The sequence below is a fragment of the Tamandua tetradactyla genome (assembly GCF_023851605.1).
Source record: "Tamandua tetradactyla isolate mTamTet1 chromosome 15 unlocalized genomic scaffold, mTamTet1.pri SUPER_15_unloc_1, whole genome shotgun sequence".
In the NCBI taxonomy this organism is placed as follows: domain Eukaryota; kingdom Metazoa; phylum Chordata; class Mammalia; order Pilosa; family Myrmecophagidae; genus Tamandua; species Tamandua tetradactyla.
Window position 1 is genome coordinate 1,008,850 of NW_027518244.1, and position 10,817 is coordinate 1,019,666.

At 47.2% G+C, this 10,817-nt stretch overlaps 1 pseudogene; it reads left to right on the top strand.

The window, feature by feature from the left end:
- The first annotated feature begins 1,693 nt into the window (after positions 1–1,693).
- LOC143672768 (5.8S ribosomal RNA) lies at positions 1,694–1,846 on the top strand (annotated as a pseudogene).
- The last annotated feature ends 8,971 nt before the right edge of the window (positions 1,847–10,817 follow it).

A 10,817-nucleotide genomic window follows, 5' to 3' on the forward strand; every position in this document is an offset into this window, starting at 1 on the left:
CGATGCCGGCTGGAGATGCAGCAGCATTATTCCCATGACTCCACCAGGCAGCTTCCAGAAATCAAAGTCTTTGAGCCTCCAAGGGAGTATGGTTGCAAAGCTGAAACTTAAAGGAATTGACGGAAGGGCACCACCAGGAGTGGAGCCTGCGGCTTAATTTGACTCAACACGGGAAACCTCACCCGGCCCGGACACGGACATGATTGACAGATTGATAGCTCTTTCTCGATTCCATAGGTGGTTGTGCATGGCTGTTCTTATTTGGTGGAGTGATTTATCTGGTTAATTCCAATAATGAACAAAACTCTGGCATGCTAATTAGTTACGCGACCCCCAAGTGGTCGGCATCCCCCAACTTCTTAGAGGAACAAGTGGCATTCAGCCACTCAAAATTGAGCAATAACAGGTCTGTGATGCCCTTAGATGTCCGGGGCTGCACATGTGCTACACTGACTGGCTCAGCATGTGCCTACCTTATGCCAGCAGGTGCAGGTAACCCATTGAACCCCATTTGTGATGGGGATCGGGGATTGCAATTATTCCCCACAAACAATGAATTCCCAGTAAGTGCGGGTCATAAGCTTGCATTGATTAAGTCCCTGCCATTTGTACACACTTCCCATCACTACTACTGATTGGAACGTTTAGTGAGGCCCTCAGACCGGCCCCTCTGGGGTTGACCCATGGTGGAGCGCTGAGAAAATGATCAAACTTGACTATCTAGAGGAAGTAAAAGTAGTAACAAGGTTTCCATAGGTGAACCTGCAGAAGAATCATTAATGCAAGAGTGGCATGCATTAATGCGCTCTGTGGTCCCCAAGCCCGATGGGGTCCCAGTCACGTGTGCGTCCCTGCGTTCCCCTTCCTGTGTGGTGCAGGCGAAGCTGGTGTGATGGCCGGCTCTCTAGCCATGCATGAGAGAAACGGGATTCTGAAACTTCTGTGTGAGTGTGTGGGTGAGGGAGAGAGAGAGGAGAGAGGTCGGCATGTGTTGGCGAGGCTGAGGGGGACGGGCAGACCCTTGACCTTGTGTTGGTGCCACTGCGGTGTGTCAAGGGTGACCTCCTGCTGTGGGTTCCAGGGGTAGTGGGCGGTTCATGGTGGAAACGGGTTTGCTGCTGTGCTCCCCTTGACAGTCCCCTCTTCTCTGGGCCCATTGACCTGAGACATCCAGGTAGCTAGCTCATTCTGGCACGGAGGTTTAAAGACACTTGGGAGTCTCACATATGCCTGTGGGGTCAGAGTGGGTGGGGCTGTGAGGAGGTGTTGGTCAGCCACTCAGCCGTCCCTCTATCCCCCAGACTCCACCACCCTGGCCCCCAAGCCCCCATGCAGGCCCTGGTGACTCATCATGTCCCGGCCCGCTGATCCAGTGGTTGCCATGGAAATGGGACCATGATGGACCTGGTGGGTGGAGTACGGTGCATGCAGTGCACTCGCTCCATGGCCATCTCATGCGGGGTGTTAAGGGTTGGGAGTGGTGGGAACCTCCTGTGTGCCTGTGTGGGTCAGGGTGCCCACCTGGCCCACCATTGCAGGGGGCGAGTGCCTTGGGTATGGCACCACACCCCTGGTCTTTCCTATCCGACACTGTCCCGAGTCTGGTTTTGTCTCTTCTGGCTGGCCAGAGGTGACCCCACAATGGAAGAGGTGCCATCGCCAGGTAGTTTTAAGGACCACTTCAAGCCTTGAAATGAATCAGTGGTAGATTGCTCAGTTCATGCATCGAAGAAGAACGCAGCTAGATGTGAGAATTAATGTGAATTGCAGGAGACATTGATTATTGACACTTCAAATGCAGTTGTGGCCCTGGGTTCCTCCCAGGGCTATGCCTGCTTGAGCATCACTCAACAACCAAGTGCACCTGGGGGGTTGTGCTGTAGCTCCCCGGGTGCATGGCTGGGGGTTTCCCTCACAGGAAACCCGCTTCGGTGGTGGGCCCTCTGTCCCCTTAAGTGCAGACCCGGTAGGCCCCATGTCTGGCTGCCGACTATTGAGTGGTCGCTGGTGGTAGGGTGCAGGAAATGTGGTGTACGGGAAGACCCAAACCCCAGCACCGCTCGTTGGGAACCCAAGTCTTTCTGAGCGAAGCACAGCCTGAGGATGGTGTGAGGCTGATAGTGGACCCCATTGCGCCGGGCCCAAGTCTTGCTGGAGTAAGGTTGCTTGAGAATGCATGCCCACAAACTCATATTGTGAAAACTATGTCATTACACAATCATATTCAAGAAACATGGCTACTGGAACACAGCTCTACATTTTCAGGCACTTCCCTACAGCCACTCCAGTACATCCTGTCAGTCCTCATCTTTTGTGGCCCACAGGGGTCTTCCATCTCTCTGACAACTCAGCAGGTCATCTCACTGTTCCCCTCCGGCCATGGAGGACCTACTCCAAGCGGTGCACATTTCCTTGGAAACATGGGACAGAACTCAGGGGACACGCCAGGACCCAGCATCAATGGAATGAGAAAGCCTGCTTGACCTAAAGAGGAAGAGAGAAATGAGCAAAAGAAGGATTCAGCAGCCAAAAGATTTCAAAGAACCCTCATGTTATCCTGCTGGTGATTCAATGGCATTCTAGGGACATCCTATTTTCATTTATGGTGGAGTACTATGGCTGGAGGGAACTACCTGAAACTTTTGAGCCCCATTCCCCAAGGCTTGAATCTTGAAGATGATCATCGAAAGATTCAACTTTGACAGTAGGTCTGTAGTCTTAGAAAATCTGTTTATTTCTGCTGCTCCTTTCCTCCCAGGTATGAATCGAGGTGCAAATGGGGTGTGGAGAAAGAATCAATCGATAATAGAGAGCAGGAAGGGTAAAGCTAGTTGTTGTATTTGCATAGACCAGTGGTGAATGAGAAGAATGGAGAAAGGACATGGCTTGTGTGAATGTTTTTTCTTCTTAAGAATTCTTCTCATATTCTACCAAGTGACCACAGTCCTAAATCCACACCAGTGTGATGATACTGCGAGCTGGTTGATTCTCCACCTGGATGGAATGTGCTGTTATCAATGTTGATGCACAAAAATAATTTTCCAAAAACCTAGAGAGAGTGCAGTTGATAAATACAGATTTATTTCAAAGTACCTGCATTCCATGGACTGACACCCTGAGCACACATGGGGCCAGTTTGTGATCATTTGATTCCTCCCCCAAGGAATACTGGAAATGAGTTGTCCATCACCATCAGTTGAATCAAGAAACCTGAAAAAAGATGCAAATGACGGGCAGTCTCCCATCCAAGCCCGAACTGCATGTGACCTTGCTTAGCTTTGCTGCTCAATGGCAAGCATGCACACTGAAACAATTAAGGGACTTAGCACTGCAGCCCACCACTGGCAGTCCCAAGACCCAAAGCTGGGGAGGGCTGTGCAGGCCCTCCCCAACATGTTGTCCTGCTCCAGATTGCAGGGCACTGCTGGCCGCCAGCCCTCTGCCAGCATCTCCCACGGTCAGCCTCCCACCCGCATCCCACATCATCTGGCATGCTCTGGATGCTGCACTTACCCACCCTGCCTGCAGCCTAACTCTCTGGGGACTCTTCAACCAACACGACCCACACCTGCCATGCCAAACCACACCATCTCACCACTCTTCACAACACACGGACATGCCACAGATGGGATATAGCTTCTCCCCACCACCGCTACCAAGCAGCCAGCACACCCTGCCACTTGGACCCCTGGACTGGCTGGAGAACCGTCCAGAGGCAGGCCCCGGACTGGGACCAGGGAAGTGGTTCAGCAGCAAACCTATAGGTGAAGAGGGGTTGCCCCGCCCACCAAGAAACAAGGTAGCCATTCATAAACACCCTTGAGTTTGCCTGGTCACCTCCAGTTGTCTCTGGAGTCAGGGAGAACACAGAGGTCTGCTGAGCTCTGCCCTGGTAGGAAAGTCCAGCTGGTGACCCAGGTGTCCTCTAGACGGTTATGGTCTGGGTGTTGGTTGCTGGGCAGGACGTCCATAGACATCATTCCCTGGCAGCGGAGACTGATTACTTCATGCTTGGCTTTCTGATTTGCCTCCACCTGCCAGAAACCTTGGACAGTTGGAGCAGTGGGGCACTAAAGCCCACTGGGAATCCATGACACGCAGTTGGGATTTTTTCTTTCATTCTCGTGTCTTACTTACTGATCTAAAGCACCAGAAGACACCAAAGAAAATGAAACATTCCTACTTTGATCATTCTGTTTTGCAGTTATAGAATGAGGAATTCAGAATCTCATCGCATACTGGCACATTCATCATCACGATCATTTCTTGGAACATTTCCATCCTCTCAGAAGGAGAAACAGAAAGGAAACAGGGAAAAACTGCACATGTACCATAGCCCTTATGCCTCCATTCTTTCTTAAATTGCTAGCATTCCCATCTACTTTGATATTAACATATGTTCCCTCAATTACTCATTTTTATTCCATATGTTCTATCCGTCCATTGAAAAGGTTCATAAAAGGAGCATTAGACACAGAGATTGGCCTCTGCCTGCCTGGACCCCGGGCTCATCCCCGCATGGACTGTGACAGATCTTTGTGATGCAGGGGCTGTGGTCCTTGTGAATTTCCCTTTCATTTTCGTGTCTTACTTACTGTTCTCAAGCACAAGAAGACACCAAAGAAAAGGAAACATTCTTATTTTGATCATTCAATTCTGCCATTATAGAATGAGGATTTCAGAATCTCATCACATACTGGCACATTCATGATCATGATCATTTCTTTGAACATTTCCATCCTCGAAGAAGAAGAAATAGAAAGGAAATGGGGAAAACCGATGCATGTCCCATAGCCCTTACACCTCCACTCCATTCTTTGATTGCTAGCATTCCCAACTACATTGATTTTAACACTTGTTCCCTCAATAACTCATTTTTATTCCATATGTTCAACCTGTCCATTGACAAGGTAGGTAAAAGGAGCTTCAGAGACAGGACTTGGCTTCTGCCTGCCAGGTGCTCAGGCCTGATGGTGCACTCCGGCACCCAAGAAACCCCTTGGTTTCCCTTACCTACGGGAAACTCCCTTACCACCACACTGTTGGCAAGGCGACTGGGCCGTGGGCAGGGCCTCCAGCTCAGCTCCACCTTCCCAGACTCCTCTCCCCTTTGTGACAGACTTTTGTGACGCAGGGGCTGTGGTCCCTGTGATTTTTTCTTTCATTCTCATGTCTTATTTAATGCTCCTAAGCACCAGAATACACCGAAGAAAAGTAAACATTCCTATTTTGATCATACTATTTTGCATTATAGAATGAATTATTCAGAGTCTCATCACATACTGGCATGTTCATCATCATGCTAATTTCTTGGAACATTTCCATCCTCTCAGAATGAGAAATAGAAAAAACAGGGTAAAGCTATTCACATACCATAGCCCTTATGCCTCCCTCCTTTCTTTGATTGCTAGCATTCCCAACTACATTGATTTTAACACTTGTTCCCTCTATTACTCATTTTTATTCCATACGTTCTACCTGTCCATTGACAAGTTTGATAAAAGGAGCATCAGACATAGGGATTGGTCTCTGCCTCCCAGGAGCCTGGGCCCGATGGTGCACTCTGGCACCCGAGAACCCCGTGGGGTTTGCTGACCCACAGATTGCCGATTCCACCACCGCCCTGTTAGCAGGGCAGCTGGTCAGTGGGCGGGGCTGCCTTCTCAGCTCCAGTTCCCTGGGCTCGTCACCCTATCAACTGCGACAGAACTTTGAGACACAGGGCTGTGGTCTCTGTGATTTTGCCATCCATTTTTGTGTCTTACTTACTGTTCTCAAGCATGAGAAGACACCAAAGAAAAGGAAATGTTCTTATTTTGATCATTCTGTTCTACTGTTATAGAAAGAAAAATTCAGAATCTCGTCATATACTGACACATTCCTCATCATGATTATTTCTTTGAACATTTCCATCCTCGAAGAAGAAGAAATAGAAAGGAAATGGGGAAAACCGATGCATGTCCCATAGCCCTTACACCTCCACTCCATTCTTTGATTGCTAGCATTCCCAACTACATTGATTTTAACACTTGTTCCCTCAATAACTCATTTTTATTCCATATGTTCAACCTGTCCATTGACAAGGTAGGTAAAAGGAGCTTCAGAGACAGGACTTGGCTTCTGCCTGCCAGGTGCTCAGGCCTGATGGTGCACTCCGGCACCCAAGAAACCCCTTGGTTTCCCTTACCTACGGGAAACTCCCTTCCATCCTCTCATTGATTTTAACACTTGTTCCCTCAATTACTCATTTCTATTCCATACGTCCTAACTGTCCACTGACAAGGTAGATAAAAGGAGCATCAGACACAGGGATTGGGCTCTGCCTGTCAGGAGCCAAAGCCCAATGGTGCACTCCAGCACCCAAGAACACCCTTGGTTTCCCTTACCCGCAGATGCCACAACTGCCCTGTCAGCATGGTGGCTTGGCAGTGGGTGGGGCCTCCTGCTCAGCTCCATCTCCCCGGGCTCCTCCACCCACTGACTGCAACAGAACTTTGTGATGCAGGGGCTATGGACTCTGTGATTTTGCCTTCCATTCTTGTGCCTTACTTACTGTTCTCAAGCATGTGAAAACACCAAAGAAAAGGAAACATTCCTATTTTGATCATTCCATTCTGCCGTTACAGAATGAGGAATTCAGAATCTCATCACATACTGGCACATTGATCATCATGATCATTTCTCATTACATTTCCACCCTCTCAGAAGGAAAAATAGAAAAGAAACAGGGAAAATCTGCAAACGTATCGTAACCCTTATGCTTCCCTCCTTTCAGTGATCTCTAGCATTCCCAACTACATTGATTTTAACACTTGTTCCCTCTATTTCTCATTTTTATTCCATACGTTCTACCTGTCCATTCATAAGGTAGATAAAAGGAGCATCAGGCACAGGGATTGGGCTCTGCTTGCCAGGAGCATGGGCCCAATAGTGTGCTCTGGCACCCAAAACCCCCTTGTGGTACCCTGACCCATAGTGCTACCACCTCCCTGTTGGCCGGGCAGCTGGACAATTTGTGGGGCTTCCTGCTCAGCTCCACCACCCTGGTCTCTTACCACCACTGAATACGACAGACCTTTTGATTAAGGGGCAGTATTCAATGTGATTTTTTCCCTTTATTTTTGTGTCTTACTTACTCTTCTCAAGCACCAGAAGACACCAAAGAAAAGGAAACGTTCCTATTCTGATCATTCTGTTCTGCCGTTATAAAATGAAGAATTCAGAATATCATCACATACCGGCACATTCCTCATCATGATCATTTCTTGGAACATTTCCAACCTCTCAGAAAGAGAAATAGAAAGGAAACAATGAACAGCTGTCCACGTACTATAGCCCTTATGCCTCCCTCCTTCCTTTGATCACTAGCATTCCCAACTACATTGATTTTAACACTTTTTCCTTCTATTACTCATTTTTATTCCATACGTTCTACCTGTCCCTTGATAAGGTAGATAAAAGGAGGATCATACACAGGTATGGCCTCTGCCTGTGAGGACCCCATGCCTGATGGTGTGCTTTGGCACCCGAGAACCCCCTGGGATTACCGGACCCATAGATGCGACCATTGCCCTGTAGGCCATGCAGCAGGGCAGTGGGTGGGAACTCCTGCTTAGCTCCACCACCCCGGGCTCCTCAACCCACTGACAGTGACAGAACTTTGCAACACAGGTGCTGTGGTCCCTGTGATATTTTCTTTTATTTTCGTGTTCTACTTACTCTTCTCAAGAACTAGAAGACACCAAAGAAAATGAACCATTCCTATATTGATCATTCCTTTCTGGCGTTATAGAATGAGGAATTCAGAATCTCATCACATACTGGCACATTCATCATCCTGATCATTTCTTGAAACATTCTGTCCTCTCAGAAGGAGAAATAGAAAGGAAACAGGGAAAAACTGTGCATGTACCATAGTCCTTATGCCTCCCTCCTTTCTGTGATTGTTAGCATTCCCAAATACATTGATTTTAGTACTTGTTCCCTCTATTACTCATTTTTATTCAATACGTTCTACCTGTCCATGAAAGGGTAGATAAAAGCAGCATCAGACAAAGGGATTGGCCTTTGTCTGCCAGAAGCCTGGGTCTGATGGTGTGTTCCAGCTCCCGAGAAACCCATGGAGTTGCTACCTTACAGATGCCACCACTGCCCTGTCAGTCAGGTTGCTGGGCAGAGGGCAGGGCCTACTTTTCAGCTCCAACTCCCCTCGCTCCTCACCCCACTGACTGTGACAGACCTTTGGACACAGGGACTGTGTGCCCTGTGATTTTTTTCTTTTATTTTCGTGTCTTACTTACTCTTCCCAAGCACCAGAAGGCACCAAAGAAAAAGAAACGTTCTTCTTTTGATCATTCTCTTCTGCCATTATGGAATGAGAGAATCAGAAACTCATCACATGCTGACACATTCATCATCATGATTAATTCTTGGAAAATTTCCATCCTCTCATTAGGAGGAACAGAAAGGAAAAAGGGAAAAGCTGTGCATGTACCATAGTCATTATGCCTCCTTTCTTTAATTGCTAGAATTTCCAACTATATTGATTTTAACACTTATGCCTTCTAACACACATTTTTTTCCAAACAATCTACCTGTCTGTTGACAAAGTAGATAAAAGGAGCATCAGACACAGGGATTGGCCTTTGCCAGTCAGGAGTCCAGGATTGATGGTGCACTCTGGCACATGAGAACCCCCTGGGGATCCCTGACCCATAGATGCTGCCACCGCCCTCTCAGCTGGGTGGTTGGGCAATGGGTGTGGACTCCTGCTCAGCTATACCTCCCCAGGCTCCTCCATCTACTGACTGCAACATACCTTTGTGATGCCACGGCTGTGGTCCCTGTGATTTTTTCTTTTATTTTTGTGTCTTACTTACTCTTCTCAAGCACCAGAGGACACCAAAGAAAAGGAAATGTTCCTATTTTGATCATTCCATTCTGCCGTTACAGAATGAGGATTTCACAATCTCATCACATACTGGCACATTCATCATCATGATCATTTCTCATAACATTTCCACCCTCTCAGAAGGAAAAATAGAAAGGAAACAGGGAAAACTGCCTATGTACAATAGCTCTTATGACTTCCTCCTTTCCTTGATTGCTAGCATTCCCAACTTCATTGATTTTAACACTTGTTCCTTCTATTACTCATTTTTATTCCATACGATCTACATGCCATTGACAAGGTAAATAAAAGGAACATCAGACAAAGAGATTGGCCTCTGCCTGCCAGTAGCCCATGCCTGATGATGTGCTCCACCACCTGAGATCCCCCTGGGGTTCCTTGACCGCAGATGCTGAAAATGCCCTCTCATTCTTGCAGCTGGGCATTGGGCTAGGCCTCCTGGTCAGCTCCACCTCCCCAGGATCCTCACCACACTGATTTTGACAGCCCTTTTAATGCAGAGGCTGTGGAAACTGTGATTTTTTCTTTTATTTTCGTGTCTTACTTACTCTTCTCAAGCACCAGAATATACCAAAGAAAAGGAAATGTTCCTATTTTGATCATTCTGTTCTGCCGTTATAGAATGAGAAATTCAGGATCTCATCACATACCGACACATTCATCATCATTATCATTTCCTGGAACATTTCCATCCTCTCAGAAGTCTAAATATAAAGAAAACAGGGAAAAACTGCCCATGTACCATGGCCCTTACTCCTCCCTCCTTTCTTTGATTGCTAGCATTCCCAACTACATTTATTTTAACTCTTGTTCCCTCTATTACTCATTTTTATTCCATACGTTCTACCTGTCCATTGATATGGTAGATAAAAGTATCATCAGACACAGGAATTGGCCTCTGCCTGCTAGGAGCCCAGGCCCAACAGTGTGCTTCAGCACCCAAGAACCACCTAGGCATCCCTGACTCGCAGAAGCCACCACTGCCATGTCAGACATGTGGCTGGGCATTGGCAGGGTCTCCTGCTCAACTCTACCTTCCCTGGCTTCTTCCTCAACTGACGGTAACAGACCTTTGTGATGCAGGGGCTGTGTACCCTGTGATTTTTTCTTTTATTTTCGTGTCTTACTTAACAGGAAGAATGTATGGTGTAAAAATGAGTAAGAGGGGAAACAAATGTTAAATTCAATGTATTTGGGAATGCTTGTGATCATAGAAATGAGGGAGACATAAGGGCTACAGTATGTGTGAAGTTTCCCCTGTTTCCTTTCTATTTCTACTTCTGGGAGGATGGAAATGTTCCAAGAAATGGTCACGATGATGAATTGCAAGGATGTGATGGAATTCTTAATTCTTCATTGTACAATGTTAGAATGGAATGATCAGGATAGGAATGTTTCCTTTTCTTTGGTGTCTTCTGGTGCTTGAGAACAGTATGCAAAACACGAAAATAAAAGAAAAAGAAAACACAGGGACCACAGTCGCTTCATCAAAAATGCCTGTCACAGTCATATGGGCGAGGAGACCAAGGAGGTGCAGCTGAGCAGGAGGCACAAACTACTGCCCACCCACCCAGCCGACTCTGCGGTGGTGGCACCTGCATTTCAGGGAACCCCAGGGGTTTCTGTGGTGCAAGAGTGCATGATCAGGCCCAGGTTCTATCAGGCAAAGGCCAGTCCCTGTATCTGATGCTCCTTTGAGCTACTTTGTCAAACGACAACTAGAACATATGGAATAAAAATGAATAAGAGAGGGAATAAATGTTAATATCCATGTAGTTGTGAATGTTCATGATCAAAGAAAGGAGGGAGGCATAAGGGCTACAGAATGTGCACATTTTTCCCTGTTTCCTTTCTATTTCTCCTTCTGGGAGGATGGAAATGTTCCAAGAAATGATCATGATGATGA